The 20,158-nt window shown below is 41.8% G+C and overlaps 1 protein-coding gene across 1 annotated transcript in view; it reads left to right on the top strand.

The window, feature by feature from the left end:
• The first annotated feature begins 5,072 nt into the window (after positions 1 to 5,072).
• PAIP2B (poly(A) binding protein interacting protein 2B) overlaps positions 5,073 to 20,158 on the top strand; it is a 43,489-nt gene continuing 28,403 nt past the window's right edge. Inside the window, exon 1 of the mRNA XM_055399272.2 lies at positions 5,073 to 5,241. The gene's annotated coding sequence lies outside the window, so the exon portion shown is untranslated. The remainder of the gene's footprint in view (positions 5,242 to 20,158) is intronic.

Genomic DNA, 20,158 nt, shown 5'->3' with positions numbered 1-20,158 from the left:
AGAAGGGGACAACAAAGAATGAGATGGCTGGATGGCATCACCGACTCTGTGGACATGAGTTTGAGTGAACTCTGGGAGTTGGTGATGGACAGGGAGGCCGGGCGTGCTGTGATTCCTGGTGTCGTGGAGAGTCGGACACGACTGAGCAACTGAACTGAACTGAACTGAAGCCACCAAAAGTAGTATGATTTTGTGTCTTTTCTTTTGTCTTTTCTTGCACTTACTATTCTTCATATTCATAGAAGACCCTCTTAGTCTTCTATCAATTTATCACTATCTCATCTGAAGCTCTAAAACTGCCTGTTAGTACAGCCATACATATAGCTGACATATCCATTCAATTATTTTCTGGGAGACATCACTTCTGGAGTTCTGAGTTCTCTTCTCCACTGTGAGCAGGTCGCTCTCTAGGCGTGCTGCACAGCTACTGCCCCTTCGTTGTTCTTCTGGGTTTTCCTTTCATTCTTCTGTTCTATCTCCCATTTTCCTTGGTTCTATGTCTTCCTCTTTCTTTTTCTCCACTTTTACTGAGATACAGTTGTGTCCAGTGGTTAAGATTTTGCCTTCCAATGCAGGAGGTTTGGATTCAATCACTGTTGGGAAGCTAAGAGTCCACATGCCTTGTGGACAAAAAACCAAAACACAAGACAGATGCAATATTGTAACAAATTCAATTAAGACACAAAAGATTTTTTAAATAAACTAGAAAGAAATGTGTTTTGATAAGATGTATTTATTTAATCAGATAAAGCTAAAAAAAAAAAAGCTTAAAACAAAAGTAGACAGTCCTGAAAGGACATATACCTTATAACCCAAGTTGGAAATTCATGAAGGATTATGACTAGTGATTCTAGTTGTGCAGCATAATGACCCTGGGGGTGGTCATTATGGTCCCACTGTGCACATTATTCATGTCTCTGTTCAATGTTCCTTCTTCAAACGACTCTTAAACTGTTAAACCTAAAACAGCCATTCCCCAACCTTGCTTTATTTTTCTTTGTAGTACTTAGTCAAAGCATAACATTTTATTATTTAAAAAAAATTTTTTTCATATTGGAGTATAATTGATTTACAATGTATCAGTTTCAGGTGTACAGCAAAGTGATTCACATATAATATATTCTTTTTCAAATTTTTTTCAAATTCTGCTTAAAATTTTTCAAATTCTTTTCCCATTTAGGTTATTACAGAATATTGAGTAGAATTCCCTGTGCAATACCATGTCTGAAAGATAGCAGAGCAGAAGGATGTACGCTTATCTTCCCCTGTGAGAACACCGCTAAACAACCATTGACAGGATGATGTTGGAACCCACGAAAAAAAGATACCCCCCATCCAAGGACAAAGGAGAAGCTGCAATAAGACAGTAGGAGGTGTGCAATCACGTTTAAATCAAGCCCCATACCCACCAGAGACTCTTGGAAGGCACAAAGAAAACCCTTGTGTGCACCAGGACACAGGGAAAGGAGCACTGCAGCCCACAGAAGACTGAGCCAGACCTGCCCGTGAGTGTCTGGGGGTCTTCTGCAGAGGCCTGGGTCAGCACTGCAGTACATGGACACGGGCAGCAGCAGTGCTGGGAGGTGCGGCGTGTGGCGTGAGTCCTCTTGAAGGAGGTCTCCATTAGCCCCACCATAGAGCTGCCAGTCATGTGAGTTAAAGTTGCCCATTCCAGTCCATTTTAGTTCACTGATTCCTAAATGTCAATGTTCACTCTTGCCATCTCCTGTTTGACCACTTCTAATTTACCTTGATTCATGGACCTAACATTCCAGGTTTCTATGCAATATTGTTCTTTACAGCATCAGACTTTACTTCCATCATCAGTCATGTCCACAACTGGGCGTTGTTTTTCCTTTGGCTCCGTCTCTTCATTCTTTCTGGAGTTATTTCTCCACTCTTTTCCAGTAGCATATTGGGCACCTATCGACCTGGGGAGTTAATCTTTTAGTGTCATATCTTTTTGCCTTTTCATACTGTTCATGGGGTTCTCAATGCAAGAATACTGAAGTGGCTTGCCATTCCCTTCTCCAGTGGACCACATTTTGTCAGAACTCTTCAGCATGACCCATCCGTCATTGTTACATTGCCAACAAAGGTCTATCTAGTCAAAGCTGTTTTTTACAGTAGTCATGTATGGATGTGAGAGTTGGACTATAAAGAAAGCTGAGCACTGAAGAATTGATGCTTTTGAACTGTGGTGTTGGAGAGAAGTCTTGAGACTCTCTTGGACTTCAAGGAGATCAAAACAGTCAATCCTAAAGGAAATCAGTCCTGTATATTCACTGAAAGGACTGATGCTGAAGCTGAAACTGCAATACTTTGGCCATCTGATGCAAAGAGCTGAATCCTTAGAAAAGACTCTGATGCTGGGAAAGAGTGAAGGCAGGAGGAGAAGGGTATAACAGAGGATGAGATGGTTGGATGGCATCACCAACTCTAAGGACATGAGTTTGAGCAAGCTTTGGGAGTTGGTGATGAACAGGGAAGCCTGGCATGCTGCAGTCCATGGGGTCACAGAGAGTTGGACACAACTGAGCGACTGAAATGAACTGAACTGAACTTAACTGAGAGCTGCCGGTGGGTGATCCACAAACTGGAGAACAATTATACCAAAGAAGTTCTTGCACTGTTATGAAAGTTCTAGGCCCCGAAACAGCCTTCTCAATTTGGGGATCTTTGGCAAAGGGACTGGGAATCCTCAGGGAATCTGACTTTGAAGGTCAGTGAGATTTGATTACAGAACTTCCACAGGACTGGGGAAACAGAGATTTGAAGGGCACAGACAAAACCTTGTGCGCAACAGGACCCAGGAGAAAGGAGCAATGACCCCACAAGAGACTGAGGCAGACTTGCCGTGAGTGTTTGGGAGTCTCCAGCAGAGGCGTGGGTCAACAGTGGCTACCACAGGGTCAGGGGCTCTGGTAGCAGCAGTCCTGGGAGACTCAGGGCGCTGGCCTAAGTCCTCTTGGAGGAGGTGGTCATTACCCCTGTCATAGAGGCTGCAAACTCTAGGACTGGGCTGCTGCTGCTGCTGCTGCTAAGTTGCTTCAGTCGTGTCCGACGGTAGGACTGGGCTACCTCAGGCCAAACTACAGTGAGGGAGCACAGCCCCACCCATCAGCAGATTAAAGTAGGTCATTGTTGATTATCTGTTTTATATATAATATTGTGTACATATTAATCCCCAACTCCTAATTTATCCCTCCACCCACCTTTCCCCTTTGGTAACCATTAGTTTGTTTATTTAGTCTGTGAGTCTGTTTCTGTTTTGTAATTAAGTTTATTTTTTATCCTTTTTTTTAGATTCCACATATATATGATATCATATGATATGTCTTTCTCTGACTTACTTACTTCAGTATAATCTCTAGGTCCATCCATGTTGATGGCATTATTTCCACTCCTTTTAGTTTAATGGCTGAATAATATTCCATTGTATACATGTACCACATTTTCTTTATCCTTTCATCTGTTGATGGATATTTTGGTTGCTTCCATGTCCTGGCTATTGCAAATAGTGCTGCAGTGAACATTCAGATGCATATATCTTTTTGAATTACTATTTTCTCCAGATATATACACCAGAGTGGGATTGCTGGTTCACCTGGTAGCTCTAGTTTTTTAAGTAACTTCCATATTGTTCTTTAGAGTGGCTGTACCAATCTACATTCCCACCAACAGTGTAGGCAGGTTCCTTTTTCTTCACACCTTCTCCAGCATATTTGTAAACTTTTTGGTGATGGCCATTCTGACTGAGCTGTTTTATTATTTATTGGTTACTTGTTTATTGTCAATTTCCTCAGCTACAGAATAAGCACCCCAGGTGCAGCTTCACTGTCTTGTCCATATCATACACTCAGAGCTTGGATTGGACCTTGGATCATTATCAATCACTTACTTAGCCTCTCAGTTCAGTTCAATTCAGTTCAGTCACTCACTCATGTCCGACTCTTTGCGACCCCATGAATCACAGCACGCCAGGCCTCCCTGTACTTAGCCTCTACTTTATGTTATGTATACAGTTGGGGGCTTCCCTAGTGGCTCAGAGGTTAAAGTGCCTGCCTGCAATGCGGGAGACCTGGGTTTGATCCCTGGGTTCGATCCCTGGGTCGGGAAGATTCCCTGGAGAAGGAAATGGCAACCCACTCCAGTATTCTTGCCTGGAGAATCCCATGGACGGAGGAGCCTGGTGGGCTACAGCCCATGGGGTCGCAAAGAGTCGGACACGACTGAGTGACTTCACTCACTTCACTTATGTTATGTGTACAGTTGACATGAGAGGTAGGGAGGAACAAAAATGTATAAAAACTTACATAAAGAAATCCCACTCCCTGAAAGGATCAACTTCAAAGTCTTGGCAAGCAAAGACTGGATATGGTAAATCCAAGGGGCTAGTAAGGTTTTCTTTATTTTTTAAATATTCAAGAAGCTAGATTTGTCTCTGGAGATATGGCCGAGTCCCTCTGCTTCCCTTCAGCCCCTCCAAAAAGCCCAGGTTCCCAAATTTTTTCAACGGAGGGCTGCATCAGGGTCCAGCCAGCCTTGCTCAAAGCACCTCCCCTGGTAATTGACAGCTGGGGAAATCCCAGGGAAGCCCGCCTCCTTGCCCGGTTCCCCCGACCCCAGACGCTAGACGGACTGGCACAACCCGGTGGGAGTGGCTGCTGTTTTAGCCAATGGAAGGAAACGGGAGCAGGCGCCTGTGTAAACAAACCCAGAGATGCTGGGCCTTGGACTCCTCCCCCACGTGGGGCCGGACGGATCCTTGGCCCAATGCCTTAACCGGGAAAAGCATAGCGTCCGTTCAACCTATCAGAGCTGGGCCTCTCGCAAGGAGACGCTCCACCCGGAGGGAAAGAACGAAGGGAGCGAAAAGACAGATATTAATACCAATCAGAAGCTGAAATTTCTGAGGGAGTGGGCGGGCACTGCTTCACATTTAGGCCAATAACCAGCACACGTGCCCTTCTAGGTGACTGAGCGGCATCCTCTTTGGCCCAATAGACAAGTGGGGCGGTGCCCAGCAACCAATGGCTTGGGTTCGGGGGCGGGGTGAGAAGCCAGTGTGCAGTAAGAGGTAACCTGACTAGTGGTAGAGGCGCTCCCCGGGTTCTGTGGGTCACGCTTTGGTACTAGGGACCGAGACTGTTCTGGCGACGGCGACCTCTGCGGCGACGGCTGAGATTCGCGAAAGAGTAGCGGAGGACGGTCCGGAGGAGGGGCTTCTAGTTAACGCAGGTGGGCTGGCGTGCCGGGCTGCCGGAGAGAGGACCCACGGGAAGCGCTGCTCTCCCGGCTCTGGGGGCCCCTGCGCCTCCCTTTGCGCTGCCGTCGGGGCTGTGAGGGGCGGCGCCCGCCTGCCCGAGCTCCTACGGGGAGGGTAAGCCGGCAGGCCCCACGTCGCGGCCCTCGACGAGAAGGGGCGACCGCTGGGGTCAGCCCCTGCCCCTCGGGGGCGCCGGGCGGTCTGTGGCCCCTCTCTCCCCGCACCCGCGCGCTTCTCTAACCCCGCCCTCAACTCCCCTGCCCCACCCCCCAGTCCCCTTCTGAGACTCGGACTGAAGTCTCTGGCTTGCGTGTCCCTTTACTGCCCGAGTGCGCGCCACACTGCTCGGCTAACTGACCAGTGCTGCCTCCTGCAGTCCTTCTCCCGGAGATGGGAAGGTGGAGGAGTTGCGCGTTTCGCCCGTCCCCGGTTCGCGGGACCCCAACCACTCCCCCCGCCCCACGCCTTATTTGAATTTCTTAAACACTCTCCGCTTCCCGCGTTATTCTAGCCTTCATTGTTGATACCTCTAGTGAGTTAGGGACCTTGGCCACTTCTCTTCATCCTTCCCTTCAGCGAGTCGGCCCTTTGCTCCCTCCCACCCCCTAAATTCCGTCCTCATCTCTCATAGAAACTAACATTTTCCACTTGCCCCTTCCAGGCAGCTGGAAGGTGAACCCAAGAGTCGCGGAATATACAGTACAGGGAGCTTTTGAAGGTTGGGGACTTTAATCAGTTTCGTTAATGGTAGCGGCTTCTTGCCTTCCTGAAAATGGCACTTGATGATTATATCCTTTATGGAATCTGTCCCATCATAGTTGTTTGGTGATCATTTTTGAAAACGCAAATGAGGAGGGTTTATTGGCAGCAAGAAAGTTTTAAATGTATTATTTTTTTTATTTAAATAAAATTGGGTTATACTTGAAACAGCTTAACTGGAGTGTCAGAGAATTTGCAGTATAAGTAATGGCTTGACCACCCTTCTTTGTCATAAAATATAGGACGTATTTTGGCTGTATGGCACTGTGATTTGGATAATATAGCGTTAATCTCTTTAAAAACAGCATTTTGTATTCCCCTTTCACAGATAATTTGTATTCACTTTCATAATGTATCAGTTTGGGTTTCATTAGTGGTGGTTCTAGCCATATGTTTCTAGATAAAGTACAAACTATGTTGTGCCTAAATAAAATATACCAAGAATTTTTATGGGGAAAAAGTAACCTATCATATTCAGTTTTGACTGAGACTTTAGGGGTTTGAAAACATTAATTTGGATGTTGGACAGGGAGGATTTTGTTTGAGGGGATGGATGAAATTGAAGCATGGGGATAAGCCGGATGGGTCTTTTATCCTGTGTGCATGGGGGAAGGGAGGAAGAAAGAAAATACAGGTGTCCAAAGCCTTGTAGATTCGAACTGTGCTTAGTTTCACGACTTTACATAAATTGAAGTTATTTTTCCTAGTTCTTAGTGGAGAAATGTAAGCAGTGAGTTTAACATTGTGCCTGCTGTGTTTTAGCTAGAATTTTACAAGCCTTTGTGAAAAATTATTGTTTTCCTTATTTGTGACATATATCAATATTGCCTTGTATTTTACTATGGTAAAACTGTATCTTGTATATAGAGAAGTAAGTCTAATAGAATTAAAAGGAGTCTTTAGTCTGAAGAGGCAGCATTGTCTCATGGACCATATGCTTGAGCCCTGTTAATATGGAAAATCACACTGAAAAGAGGAAAATATTAAAACTGCTCTAATAGATGTCTAGAACAACAGCAACAAAATTACGACAGAATTATTAGCAATCATATAATAAAAGTCCTAGACAAATGACAAACCTATGCATTGGTTATTACACTATTGTGAGTTGGTCTAAGGCTGCAGTTGAAAACAAGACTTCTTTTTGTACCATCTTTTCACATGTATTTGTGCTTAGTAATTACTCCTTTGCAAATTTAGAGCCATAGCTACGATTTCTTCTAGAGACCTGGCCTTTAAGGAGCTCATAGTTTGGTGGAAGAGGGACCTGGAAACCAAGAGTTAAATGCAGAGGGAGAGGTTCCATAGTGTAAGATGTACGCGGGGCATAGAGAAGCACTGTGGCGTGGTGCTCTGGCCTTGTGTTCTACTGCTGTAGACCTTCCAAAGTGCTTTTTCCCAAGCTACCTGCTTGTTTCACATACCTGGGCTTTTCTCAGTAGGTACTGTTCTCTCTTAAAAGACTTTTCCATACGTTCTGTGCCTGGTGAGGTCCTACTTGAAAATCTTATTGAAGCCTCACACTGCCTCCCCTCCATTCAAATAATTGTTATCTGTATTTGTCGTTATCTCATTATAAATAATTACAGTTGATTCTCACTATTCATGAGAATATATGAAATCACACGGAGTACTAAATTAGTGAATGCTGAACGATTGCTCCTAGGGAGAGTATGTTCATATCTCACATAGATTTTACTCTTTTCCTAAATACAACTCATTCTGGTAGATTCTGTTTCTTTATTTTACAGAAGAGAAAATGAGGTACAGAGTGTTAAGTGACTTGCCTGAGGCCAACCCCTAACAGGTGCTGGAGTTCAGAAACCCTGCCCCCCCACCCCCGCCACCCCGCACCCCCCACCTTAAGCCAGAGCTTCCTGCACTGCACTGCCCCCTACTGACCTGTGTCCTTTGTCATCCCCACAAAAGCTGAAACTAAAAAGCAGAGCACTGCCTAGTTTGACCTTATCTGGGAACCTGCTCAGGAGTGACGCAAAATTTTTGCCACTCTGTGCATGTCTGTGAATGACTCCAAAAGCACCATCAGTGTTAATTTAGGGGTTACAAGAAAATTTCAGCAAGTAGGCAAATTCACAAATAATGAGGATCCAGTATACTTGCAAATGAGCCCTGGAATCTATTTCAGGGTAACCCTCCCTGCAACTCGCTGTAGAATGTGCCTTTAACTTCTTTGAGAATTCATTCTCTTATTCATTTATTCAACAAATATTTATTAAGCACTTACTGTAAGCCAAGCTCTGTTTTAGACTGTGGTGTGCAAACTAGAGATTAAGGTTCTGCCCTTGTAGATGCTCCACTTGAATAACAAAGACAGGCAGCTAACAGTCTGGAGCTCAGGAGAGAGGTCTAGTTTGGAATTAGAGATTAATTTGACCAAGATAAAGCCCTGTGCGGCCCCTCCCACTTCATATCCTCTTAACATACTGATTTCCAGTATATTTCTGTTCTACTCCACGCATATACTTTTCCTTTTGAGCCTCTCTACTTGTCACTAGCTGATTTTGATGCTGTTTACTCTTATAGCTGGTAGGATATAGAAGAATCAGATTGATCTGGTCTTTAATTTCTGAATTTGCCACCTACCACCTGAGTGACTTTGGTTAAGCTGTTGAACTTTTAAAGCCTGTTTCCTGATTTCAGAAGTGGTGATCTGATGTGCTAGGCCCTTGTTGGCTGAGAGGAGGAGACACACACATATTGCTTTTGATGATGAGGGTTTAATGTAAACTAGAATGGAATATCATCGTAACCACCATATTGTCTGTTGGCCCTAGTGCTTTCAGAACCTTAGGACAGGTTTAGGATTTAAGCTCTGAAGACCTACTTTCTTTTGTTTTGTTCGCTCAGCATTTGTGTTTACTAAGAGAGAGTATCTGATTGGACTGTTTTGTCGCCTTCCGGAATGGAGGACTCCTAGACAGCAAAATTTTGAAGCAAGTCATGTCCTAAGTGATCTTCCTCACGTTCAGCCTGTAGATTGTCCTTAGTTAGAGTTCTGAGTTTGGTCCAGGAGTTTATAGGCAAAGAAGGAGGGTTGGTTTCATGTATTATCTATGACACAGACTGTAGCATAAACAGAAAGAACCCCTTGGTGACAGTTTCTTCAGAAAACTACGGAGTGTAGAGTGGTCCTTAGAGTTTCCTGGACTTCTGTCCTATTCAGATACTTCTCTACCATGATCACAGACAGTGTTTAATAAAGCATCTGACAAAGTAATTGTTACATGTCCAAAATATTGCACAGAGCTTCCTTTTGATGTTGCATTTGACATCATTATATTGTGGTTACTTGTTTATATGGCTGTCTTCTTTACTAGACTATTCTCCATGAGGGAGGGTTAACATCTTCATCCTCTATCCTTGGCACTTAGTTCTGTGCCTGAGGCATGGTAATAAATGCACAAATGTCTGACTTAAGGAATTCCTTAGCTCTTCCTGAAAGGATGGAAGGATAGCAAAGCTTCCCAGAGAAAATATTGTTTAAGCTGGTTCTTAAAGAATGAGTAGGAAAGTCTTCTAGATGAATAAAACCTTGAGGCAGCATTCCAAATAGGGACTAGCAGTTGCAAAGGCACAGAGATATAAAAAGATAATGAAGTTTATTATATACCCTAACAGATTAAAACAACAAACAAAAATCAAAAATCTATCAGTGGGCTTGGTTGGAAGGCATGTCACAACTGAATTAACTTACGATCATAGCTGCTCAGTAACAGATGCAAATTTTAGGGAGAAAGTATAATATCCTCAGGTTGTTGGCAGGGTATCAACAGTTTAGAAATACAAATATTGACTTTTGGGAACTTTTACACTGTAGTGAATTCATCATGAAGGTCATTATGTATATGCAGTGTTCAAGGTACTGAAAATGTAATCAGACTTACTCTCAAGAGGCTAACAAGCTAGCAAGGAGACAGATAAATGATTTATTGTGCAAGTGAGGTAATAGAGATGGGAATAAAGTGCTGTCTGAACCGGGAGAAAGGAGTATTTCATAATATGAAACACTGGAGGAAGATTTCTCAAGTGAGGTGGCATTTGAGCTGTGCCTTGGTGGAGTGTACTAGACCAAAAATAGGGACTTTGTGAAGACAGTTAGTGGTAGGAAAGATTTAAGAATTATCCCTTTTTGCTGTATCTGCTTTGGGCATTCAGTTAATAGTTACATTTGTTCAGGCAGTGTCTGTGAGCATAAGATGTGAATAGTTATGCCACAGTAGAATTTTGTGTCAAAATAAACTGGGTTAAAGTTTTCTGAAATGCAGGGCATCTCTGAAGTCTTTGTTATATTAACATCCTTAATGGCTCTCCAAAAGGACTACATTGTATTCAACCCACCCCCACAGAATACTTAAACATCTTTTGGAACAGAATTATATGAGACAGTATTTGAGGAATGATGAATTAAAATATATTTTTACCAAACCAAGATTTATTGATAGTCTCCATGTCCACTGTAAAATAATGTATAATTCTATAATCTCATAGATTAAAAGGAGAGGAAGGAGAGACATTTGGAGAGAAAGAATACATTCTAGCCAAGTTATTATCATCTGGGTCAATATGTCCCAAATTTTAAAAATAATTGTTATATGATCACCTCCTCCCTTGGAAAGTATGGCTTGTTAATATTTTGAAATTCTGTAAAGTGATCAGACACACCCTGGGAAGGTATAAAACCAGAGCAGGAGTCAGTGGTGGGGGCAGGCAGAGGCCATCTTGGAATGGTACTCTTCCACCTTGAGAGAATGCTGCTTTTATTTTGCATTCATTTTAGGCCATATTAGACATATATTTTTCCAGTAGGGCATTTCAAGAGCATACTGAAAATCCACACCCTTTTCTGACTCCGGAATTTCAGGGGTTGATTGCCAGTGTTTTCTTTTCAATAAGATTTGATTATATGAGAATTAATTAATGACCTTGCTGCATAGTTTTAATTCATCTGTCAGATTCTGATTATGACTAACTCCCAAGGTATTGTTAAAACTAAGGAAGCAATGATCATGTTTTTGATATGAATTTGAAGTCAGAAGATCTATGTTTGAGATTTGTCTCTGCCAACTTTCTATCTGAATGACCTTGGGTAACAACTGCCTCACCATCTGTAGCCTCTTTTTACATTTTTTTTTCCTTTCCCATTTTGACAAAGTGAAAATAAATAGGGGTAATATAAGAATTAAATGATGCATATAAACACTTTATGAACTCTGAAGTGGTATACAAATAAAAAACAGACTGAAGAAATGCATCTCCAGTTTAATTTTCATTAACATTTTTAGTTTTTAATTTTATATTTTAAAAATAGTACTTATTCTCTGTAGTAAAATTAAAAAAGTATTGATAGGCAAAAGCAGGGAAAAGCTGTAAAGCACTTCATGGAGCTACCATACTGAGACAATGGTTAACATTTTGATGGATGTATACTTTCTATGCATATTTGTGTGTGCATGTCATTATTAAATAGTAACAGGTTTATCTTGGGTGTTTTGTTGGGGTCACTTTATTTTTCTAGGTCCCCTGAGAGTACATTTGCTTGGTTCAAGGAATTGTTAAGTCTTTTGCTACATATTGCTGTGTATAATGAGAACAGGAGCTGACTTCTCAGCCTGGTGAAATGTGTCACCTTGCATTAATCTAATATGCTGCACCACTTCAGAAGCATCATGAAAGACACATTCAGAAATGAACTTAATGTATTTACATAGTTATGCTTGGCATTGTTTGTAGTAGCATGAAAAGGATAACGCCAGTGTATCAACAGGAGCTAGTTAAGTAAACCTTGATACATCCAAAACCATGGAATGTTGTATAGCTGTAAAAAGAATGAGGAAGAGAACAACAAGGGTAGAATGAGAACATACATTGCTTATAACTTGGAAAAAGAAATTCTGAAATGATATGTAAGAAACCAATGAAAGAAATAGAAGTGGGAATCAGATTTCACTATATATGCCTTTATGTATGCATGCGTGCTGAGCTGCTTCAGTTGTGTCTCTTTGCGAACCTGTGGACTATGGCCCACCAGGCTCCTCTGTCAATGGGATTCTCCAGGCAAGAATACTGCAGTGGGTTGCCATGCCCCCCTCCAGGGGACCTTCCTGACCCAGGGATCAAACCCATGTCTCTTATGTCTCCTTCATTGGCAGGCAGCTTCTTTATCACTAGCGCCACCTGGGAAGCCCATATGTGTATATAATAACATTTATTGAATCATATGTTTGTATTACCTTTTCCCAAAAGTGAGTGAATAAGTAAGTGAATGGATGAAATGGAGTGAAGAGAAAGCAAGGAGGAAAAGGGATCCGAGGTGCTGCCGATCCCTTTACTATCAGGTGAATACACAGTATTAGTGTAGTGGGAAAGATTGGAAGAGAAGCCCCAGGAAGCATTTGGCAGCTTCATTTTTCTTGTTTACTCAGTTTTGTATATTTAAAAAAATATTGAAACTGCCAAATGGCAGTCCCCATTGCTTCAGTAGCTGCTTTTTTTTTCATATTCACTTGTGTTCTTTCATATGCACTTGTATTATTTTTAATTGTATTTACATTTCTAACATTTTTAAGCTTACCTAATTGTTTTCTTTCTGTGTCCCTATAGGAGGACCTTTAAAAAAAGGAAGATAGGGCAGTTTTATATAGTGCATATTCCCTAGGTGATCTGAGCTGCCTCAAGAGGCAGGAAATTCAAGCCTTCTAGTTTATACGGCACACACATACATTAGAAAAAATAAGAAAAAGAAAATAACATTTGCCCCTGACTATAAAAACCACACTTTGTAAGTGATAATTCAGAATGCAAAATAAAAGGGAAAACATCTTTAATTTTGCCACCCAAAACATTCTATTTTTTGCTTTTTAGATCTTTTTATGCATATAAACCTTTCCAAAAATAGAATTATAATATCTGTTTTTCTTTAGTTGTTGAAATACTCAGGTAGAGTTTTGTTTTGTTTTTTCTGTTTCTTAATTTTAGACCACCCTTGCATTTCTGGGCTGAACCCTATTTGATCATAACTTTTTTGTTTTGCTTTATTTTTAAATAATTTTCTTGATTTTATTTGATCCTGTTTTATTTGAAATTGTATGTTTGTAGCATGGAAAATGTTTTAAAAATATTGTCTCTAAAAGTATATTTAAGACATTCTTAACTTATGGAACACAAATAGCATTAAATTTTCCAAATAACATGAATAAGGCTGAGTTCATCAAAAGGTATGTGAATATTGTTAGGGCTCCAACTCATAACACATTTAAATTAATTTTCAGTGAAGTCTCCTAGTTTGAAAATTAACAAGTTTTTCACATACTGACTCACTGTTCCCTGGTTGTTCAGTCTAGAGCCCATGACATTTGTTGGTTAAAATATTTCTGGCATGCTTATGGAGTTAGTTGTTGTTTTTTTTTTTTTAGTTTTAATGGAGTACAGTTGCTTTACAATGTTGTTTTAGCATCTCCTTTACAACAAAGGGAATCAGCTATACATATACATATATCCCCTCTTATTTGGGTTTCCTTCCCGTTTTAGGTCACCACAAATCATTGAGTAGAGTTCCCTGTGCTATACAGTAGGTTCTCATTAGTTATCTATTTTATACATGTGTGTGCATGCTAAGTTGCTTCAGCCGAGTCCGACTCTTTGGGACCCTGTGGACTGTAGCCCACCAGGCTCCTCTGTCTAGGGATCCTCCAGGCTTGCAGTGGGCTGCCATGCCCTCCTCCAGGGGATCTTCCCAATTCAGGGATCAAACCTGAATCTCTTGAGTCTCCTGCATTGGCAGGTGAGTTCTGTACCAATAGCGCCACCTGGGAAGTGCTCTTTATACATAGTAGTGTATATATATCAGTCCCAATCTATCATTTTATCCTACTTTCCTTCCGTCCTTGGTATCCGTAAGTGAAAGTTGCTCAGTCATGTCCGACTCTTTGCGACCCCATGGACTGTATAGTCCATGGAATTTTCCAGGCCAGAATCCTGGAGTGGGAAGCCATTCCCTTCTCCAGGGTATCTTCCCAACCCAGGGATCAAACCCATGTCTCCTGCACTGCAGGAGGATTCTTCACCAGTTGAGCCACAAGGGAAGCCCAAGATTACTGGTGTGGGTAGCCTATCCCTTCTCCAGCAGATCTTCCCAACCCAGGAATCAAACTGGGGTCTCCTGCACTGAAAGTGGATTCTTTACCAGCTGAGCTACTAGGGAAGCCCTTGGTATCCTTAGGTTTGTTCCTATAGCATGGAAATTGGTTGGTGATTTTCTTTTGTGTTATTCTTGTTGTTTAATGTGTTGAGGTACCTGTATACTGTGGACTTTCCTGATGGCTCTAGTGGTAAGGAACCTGCCTGCCAATGCAGGAAACATAAGAGACACAGGTTCCATCCCTGGATCAGGAAGATTGCCTGGAGAAGGGAATGGAAGCCCTCTCCAGTATTCTTGCCTGGAGAATCCCATGGACAGAGGAACCTGGCAGGCTACGGTCCATAGGGTCACACAAAGTCGGACATGACTGAAGCAACTTAGCACTCGCTAATCTGTTTACTAATCATTAGAAGGTTCTCTTCATTTGTTTGTGTTCTGAAACACTTCATGGGGATTACCTGATTTTTGAAAGTATACTTTGTAGACTGGTCTTGCCCACCCTTCAGAATACATTAAAATCAGGGAAAGTGAGGTTTTAATAGGGCTTCCCAAGTGGCACTGGTGGTAAACATACCTGCTAATGCAGGAGACATAAGAGATGCAGATTCGATCTCCGGATCAGAAAGATCCCCTGGAGGAGGGCAACCCACTGCAGTATTCTTGCCTGGAGAATCCCATGGACAGAGGACACTGGCAGGCTACAGTCCACAGGGTTGCACAGAATCGGACGTGACTGGAGCAACTTAGCGCACATGTAGGAGACTTTAGTACAGTGTAAACGGGAGCGGAGCAGAGTGTAGTTATTTGAGAGCTTGCTTTTGATAGTGGTGTTCTCAGTGTCCTAGGCTTGTGCTGAGGTTGCACTCACCATCTGAGAGTTTACCAGATGTACCTGTCTACATATACTACAATGTGCGTACCAGGGCTTTTCAGTCCCCATTGAAAGCAAGGAAGTTGTGCAGTAAAATTCTACCTAGCTAGAAGCTTTTGAAGAATGGAGTATTCTGGTTTAATTCTATTAACTTGGAAAGTATAAAGGTGAAAGAAATCCTAAACTTGAACTCCCTGTTGAATGCAATGGAGTTCTAAAATAGCAAATAATTCCACTTTTCTTCTTCAGTAAGTTTGATATCTTCAGACCTAGGTGATATTTTATTACAGAATCACTAAAGTATATGAGGCACATATTCTGAAGATCTTTTTTTAGAACTTGGATGTAAGAGGATGTAAATGGTATTGCATGAAATCAGGCTGGATGAGAACTGATGCCTGTTAAGTATCTATTTCAAACTAAATCTCTGATTGCAGCTTGTTTTGTTATCTAACTTGTTAAAATAAAACACAGTGGGTTGGGGATGGAAGTTGTGAGGAAAGTATGTCTTAATTGGATGTCTTTATTCCATGTCAAGATAGAGTATACAGTACCCCTGGCTTTGGACGTATAGAAGGGAACACGTTTTTCTGCTTGCTGTAAACCAGGGGTGGTTCAGAGTCACACTGCTGGGCCCCACCCAGAGTTTCTGATTCCACAGGTCTAGGCTGGGGCCTGGTAATTTGCATTTCTAACAAGTTCCCAGGTGATACTGATGCTGCTGGGCCAGGGACTAAATTTTGAGAACCATTGCTGTATACTGACTGTAAATTCTAGAAATCTGGTTCTAGAAGAAAGCTAAATTTAGTCTGGGAGTGTAACAAGTGAGGAGGTTAGGGAGCACATCATGAAAGACTCAACTGCTGCTGCTGCGCGTAGTGTCTGAATGAGCAGTATATAAGGATATGACACAATTCTTGTTTCATGATTGGAAATCCTAGCCAAATATCAAGTGAGAAATTTTATTTCCTTTGCAAAGCTTAGAGACCAGGGGATTCTGGTCAAATAGGATTACGTGATTAATCCCGTAAGATTGGGGTTATTTTTATGTCTCTTCTATATTCCCCACTTAACATTTAGCCTTGCTTTAGAAGGGCTGATGTCTGTTTTAACTGGTTAAATTCTTTGAGTGTTTACGAAAATGAAAGTTTTGTGTGTTTTTAAAGATATTAGCTATATTTGTTCTTAAAAGTTTTAAAACAGTCATTTAAGAGAAGAAGAAAAACTATTTTTGAAAAAACTCACTGGAATTATTTTATATGTTGGAGAATATCATCTGCTTCATAAAACATCAGGCAACTTATGGATTTTTTTTTAAGTGGTTCGGCATTACATTGTTTGAGGTAATACTAGTAATTCTCATAATCTTTCTGAAGATAAAAAATGAAGGCCAAAATCATAGACCTTGCATACAAGCTGGGTGCAGGAGACAGCTGTGAAGGACTAGATAGATACGTGCACACATCCGCACACACACACACACACACATACATATATAAAAGATATATATATATATTAAATTATGGTTATTATTTTAGCTAAAGACAAAGATACTTGTTCTGAATTTAGGCGTCAACTCTGGGAGCCACACCTTTTCCTGAAGGAGTTTTGCTTCAACAAGTTTTTCTCACTTGTCTGCTACCTCGTTTCTGTTGTTACATGCTGACACCCTTAGCTGCCAAGTTGACCAGCGGGTCCCTCATTGACTGCTGGAGGAATAACTGGTATTACAGACAGCGGGTGGGCAGACTCCCTACTCGGAAACATTCTTGTTTTCCTCCCAGCCCCCACCGAGGAGAATTCGGAGGAGGAAAAGGAGAGCAGAACTAGATCCTACAGGTCAGGCCAGTGCTTCTGAAGCTTCTCGCGCACCACAGACAACCCACTGGCTTTCCAATGTACAGTATATTTGTGGGCCCCACCCAGAGACCTTCTGAATCTCAATCTGATAGAATGGAGCCTGGGGGCTGCATTTTTAACAACTTCCTGAAGAAATCTTATGTAGCCAGATGGACTCTATGCCTCAGGCTATACCAGCGCTGGTCCTAGGTGAATTTTCACCAGCAGTGGTAAAATAAAGGGCTTCCCAGCTGGTGCTAGTGGTAAAGAACCCACCTCCCAATGCAGGAGATATAGAGATGTGGGTCCTATCCCTGAGTTGGGAAGATCCCCTGAAGGAGGGCATGGCAACCCGACAGAGTATTCTTCTCTGGAGAATCCCATGGACTGAGGAGCCTGGTGGGCTACAGTCCATGGGGTCGCAAAGAGATAGACATGACTGATGCAACTTAGCAGTCGGGCAGGTGGTAAAATAAAGTTAGGACCACATAGTGTTTTTTATAAAATTACATTTATTCAATACAAAGAATTAGGAGTTTTTGCATTAAATTAAGGCCTTTTTTATATTTTGTGGTGTTTAAAGTATCCTTTTATAAAATTATGTTGATAAGGATGTTTTCTGGGCTTCCCTCGTAGCTCAGTTGGTAAAGAATCTGCCTGCAATGCAGGAGACCCCAGTTCAATTCCTGGGTTGGGAAGATCTGCTGGAGAAGGGATCGGCTACCCACTCCAGTATTCTTAGGCTTCCCTGGTGGCTCAGCTGGTAAAGAATCCACCTGCAGTGTGGGAGACCTGGGTTTGATCCCTGGGTTGGGAAGACCCCCTGGAGAAGGGAAAAGCTACCCACTCCAGTATTCTGGCCTGGAGAATTACATGGACTGTACAGTCCATGGGGTCGCAAAGAGTGAGACACAACTGAGCGACTTTCACTTTTCAAGGATGTTTTCTATCACCCTTATTTAGTTAAAACAAATTATAATCTTATGTTGTCCTTGAAATACTTATAAAAATTGTTTGGTCTGTGAAATCCTGAAGATTGAGTATCTCTTATCTACTCATTCTTTTTAAGTCGCTTTTAAATACTTTGAAGTACAGGTTCATAGAGGGTCCTAAATCTTTGGATAGGTAAATTTTGGAATTCAGAATTTTTCAAATTTTAGAGATGCTTTCTCTGTATGTTGTGTAATGCCTCAGGGGGCTCTGGTGTAGAACCCGTAGTCACACGCATTAATATTTCTGAGGAAAGCAAGAGTATTCACTCTCAGTAAGATAAATGAAGTCTATATATAGCTTCACATCAGTTCAGGCCAAGTTTTACTGTCAACTGAGTTTTGACATGAAGCATATGGAAATTTTTTAGCTTTTAGAGCTTTCTGGATTTCGGAGTTGTCATAGGAATAGGATGGACGTATTTGGGGTCTGCTTTCTCAACCTCAGAGTGCCGGCAAGCTTCAAATTAAATGGAGCTGAGTGTGTTTATGGTAGGGAATAATTTATTCTGATTTAACACACTAGTGTGTGATGTGACCTCATTTGTATTTTCCTTCCAAAGACTAGTCCTTTTGTTGAGGGGCATTTTTCTTCAGCCCGGTTCCCCCAACTCCCATTTGCAGTCTTTGAGAAAAATCAGTTTTACATCTGAGCCATCTGGAACTAAAGTGAGAAGTGTGAGAGTGTAGAGTAGTGGCTAAGAGTGTGGATTTTGGGCACAGAAAGACTAAGTTTAAGCCCCAATTCTGGCACTCACTAGATGCACCTTACTTTAAAACAAACCTCTGAATGTTGGAGATTTCATCTGAAAAACCAGACTATCTACCTCAACAGGATTGCTGTGGAGATTTAAGAGAGAATGTTAGTGAAGTCCTTAGAAGAGCTGTTGTTTTGTTCTCATCTTTTCCTGCTGGTATTTGGGTAGATTATGTGCTTTCCTCTATGTAACTGGATTGTCGTGTGGCACCCTCTCTTTCCCTTAGAGGTTCTGGGTTGCTGCTGCTGCTGCTAAGTCACTTCAGTCGTGTCCGACTCTGTGTGACCCCATAGACGGAAGCCCACCAGGCTCCCCCGTCCCTGGGATTCTCCAGGCAAGAACACTGGAGTGGGTTGCCATTTCCCCAATTCATGACCTGCTTCTGTTCCATTCTTGTGTCTTAGTCATCAAATCCTGCGTCATCAGTGATTTCCACACCAAAAAATCCACAAACTCCTAAGCTTTATATGGACCTAGTAGTTTTACCAAAAATGGAATGTCTTAGGGTAGAGTCCACATTATGCGGTATGAGGCCTTTCACTATCTGAAATGTACCACCATTTTTTTCATTTTTACCTTACTCCAGCACTGTGTTCCCACTAACCAGGGAAATCTTTCACTTTCTTCCATGAAACAATTCTCTTACTCTGGTCTCTCAAGGACTCACCTTCTACAGCAAATTAATTTTAAAGGAGTTTCTCCCACCCTCAGTGGTACCTTTCCTAAAAAGATTTCTAGTGAATACAGTTTTCTTAACCTGATTACACATGCATTTCAACTGCTTAGATCCTTTTTCCCTGCTATGATGTGGAAAACGATTCTTTTTTTCTAGAAATATATCAAATAAAATGAGTGTGTGGTCCTTTTTGGTGATATTTGTTGAGATTCATGTTATGGATTTCTTCCAGGTTAGGTAATCCTCTCTGGTAAGCCTCTGCAGCTAGTGAAGAGAATGTTATAGCCGCCTGGTGTTATTAAATGCTAAAATAGTAAACAAGAACATGTAAAATATTTTCAAAGAATAGAATTAGGAGATTTTATTTTTCCCCTCAAGAGTAAGTTAACCTGTAAAAACAGATTACTGAGTGATACTGTCACTCACTGACTGTGGGGAATAATTGTTAATACTCAGTGAAGAATACTCAGCCCATGTCCAGGCCCCTGAAAGCATGGACTTCCCGTCCTAAGATGTGAAATTTAGAATATAGCATTCTGGAAATGGTAGTTTGTCAACAGATTGTTTATTAAAGACTTGGTGGGCACATAAAAGCATGCTAGAAAATGTAAAGGGGCTTCCCTGGTGGCTCAAGAGGGTAAAGAATCTGCCTGCCATGCAGGAGACGCAGGTTCAATCCCTGGGTCGGGAATATCCCAGGGAGAACAGCATAGCAACTCACTCCAGTATTCTTGCCTGGAGAATCCCATGGACAGAGGGGCCTGGAAGGCTACAGTCCATGGGGTCGCAAAGAGTCAGACACAACTGAGTGACTAACACACATAAAGAAAGTGTAAAAG

Source organism: Moschus berezovskii, chromosome 11 (genome assembly GCF_049115385.1).
Source record: "Moschus berezovskii isolate FMDL1 chromosome 11, NW_MosBer_1.0, whole genome shotgun sequence".
NCBI lineage: Eukaryota > Metazoa > Chordata > Mammalia > Artiodactyla > Moschidae > Moschus > Moschus berezovskii.
Note: the sequence above shows the minus strand (reverse complement) of the source record. Positions and strands in the feature narration are given on the sequence as shown.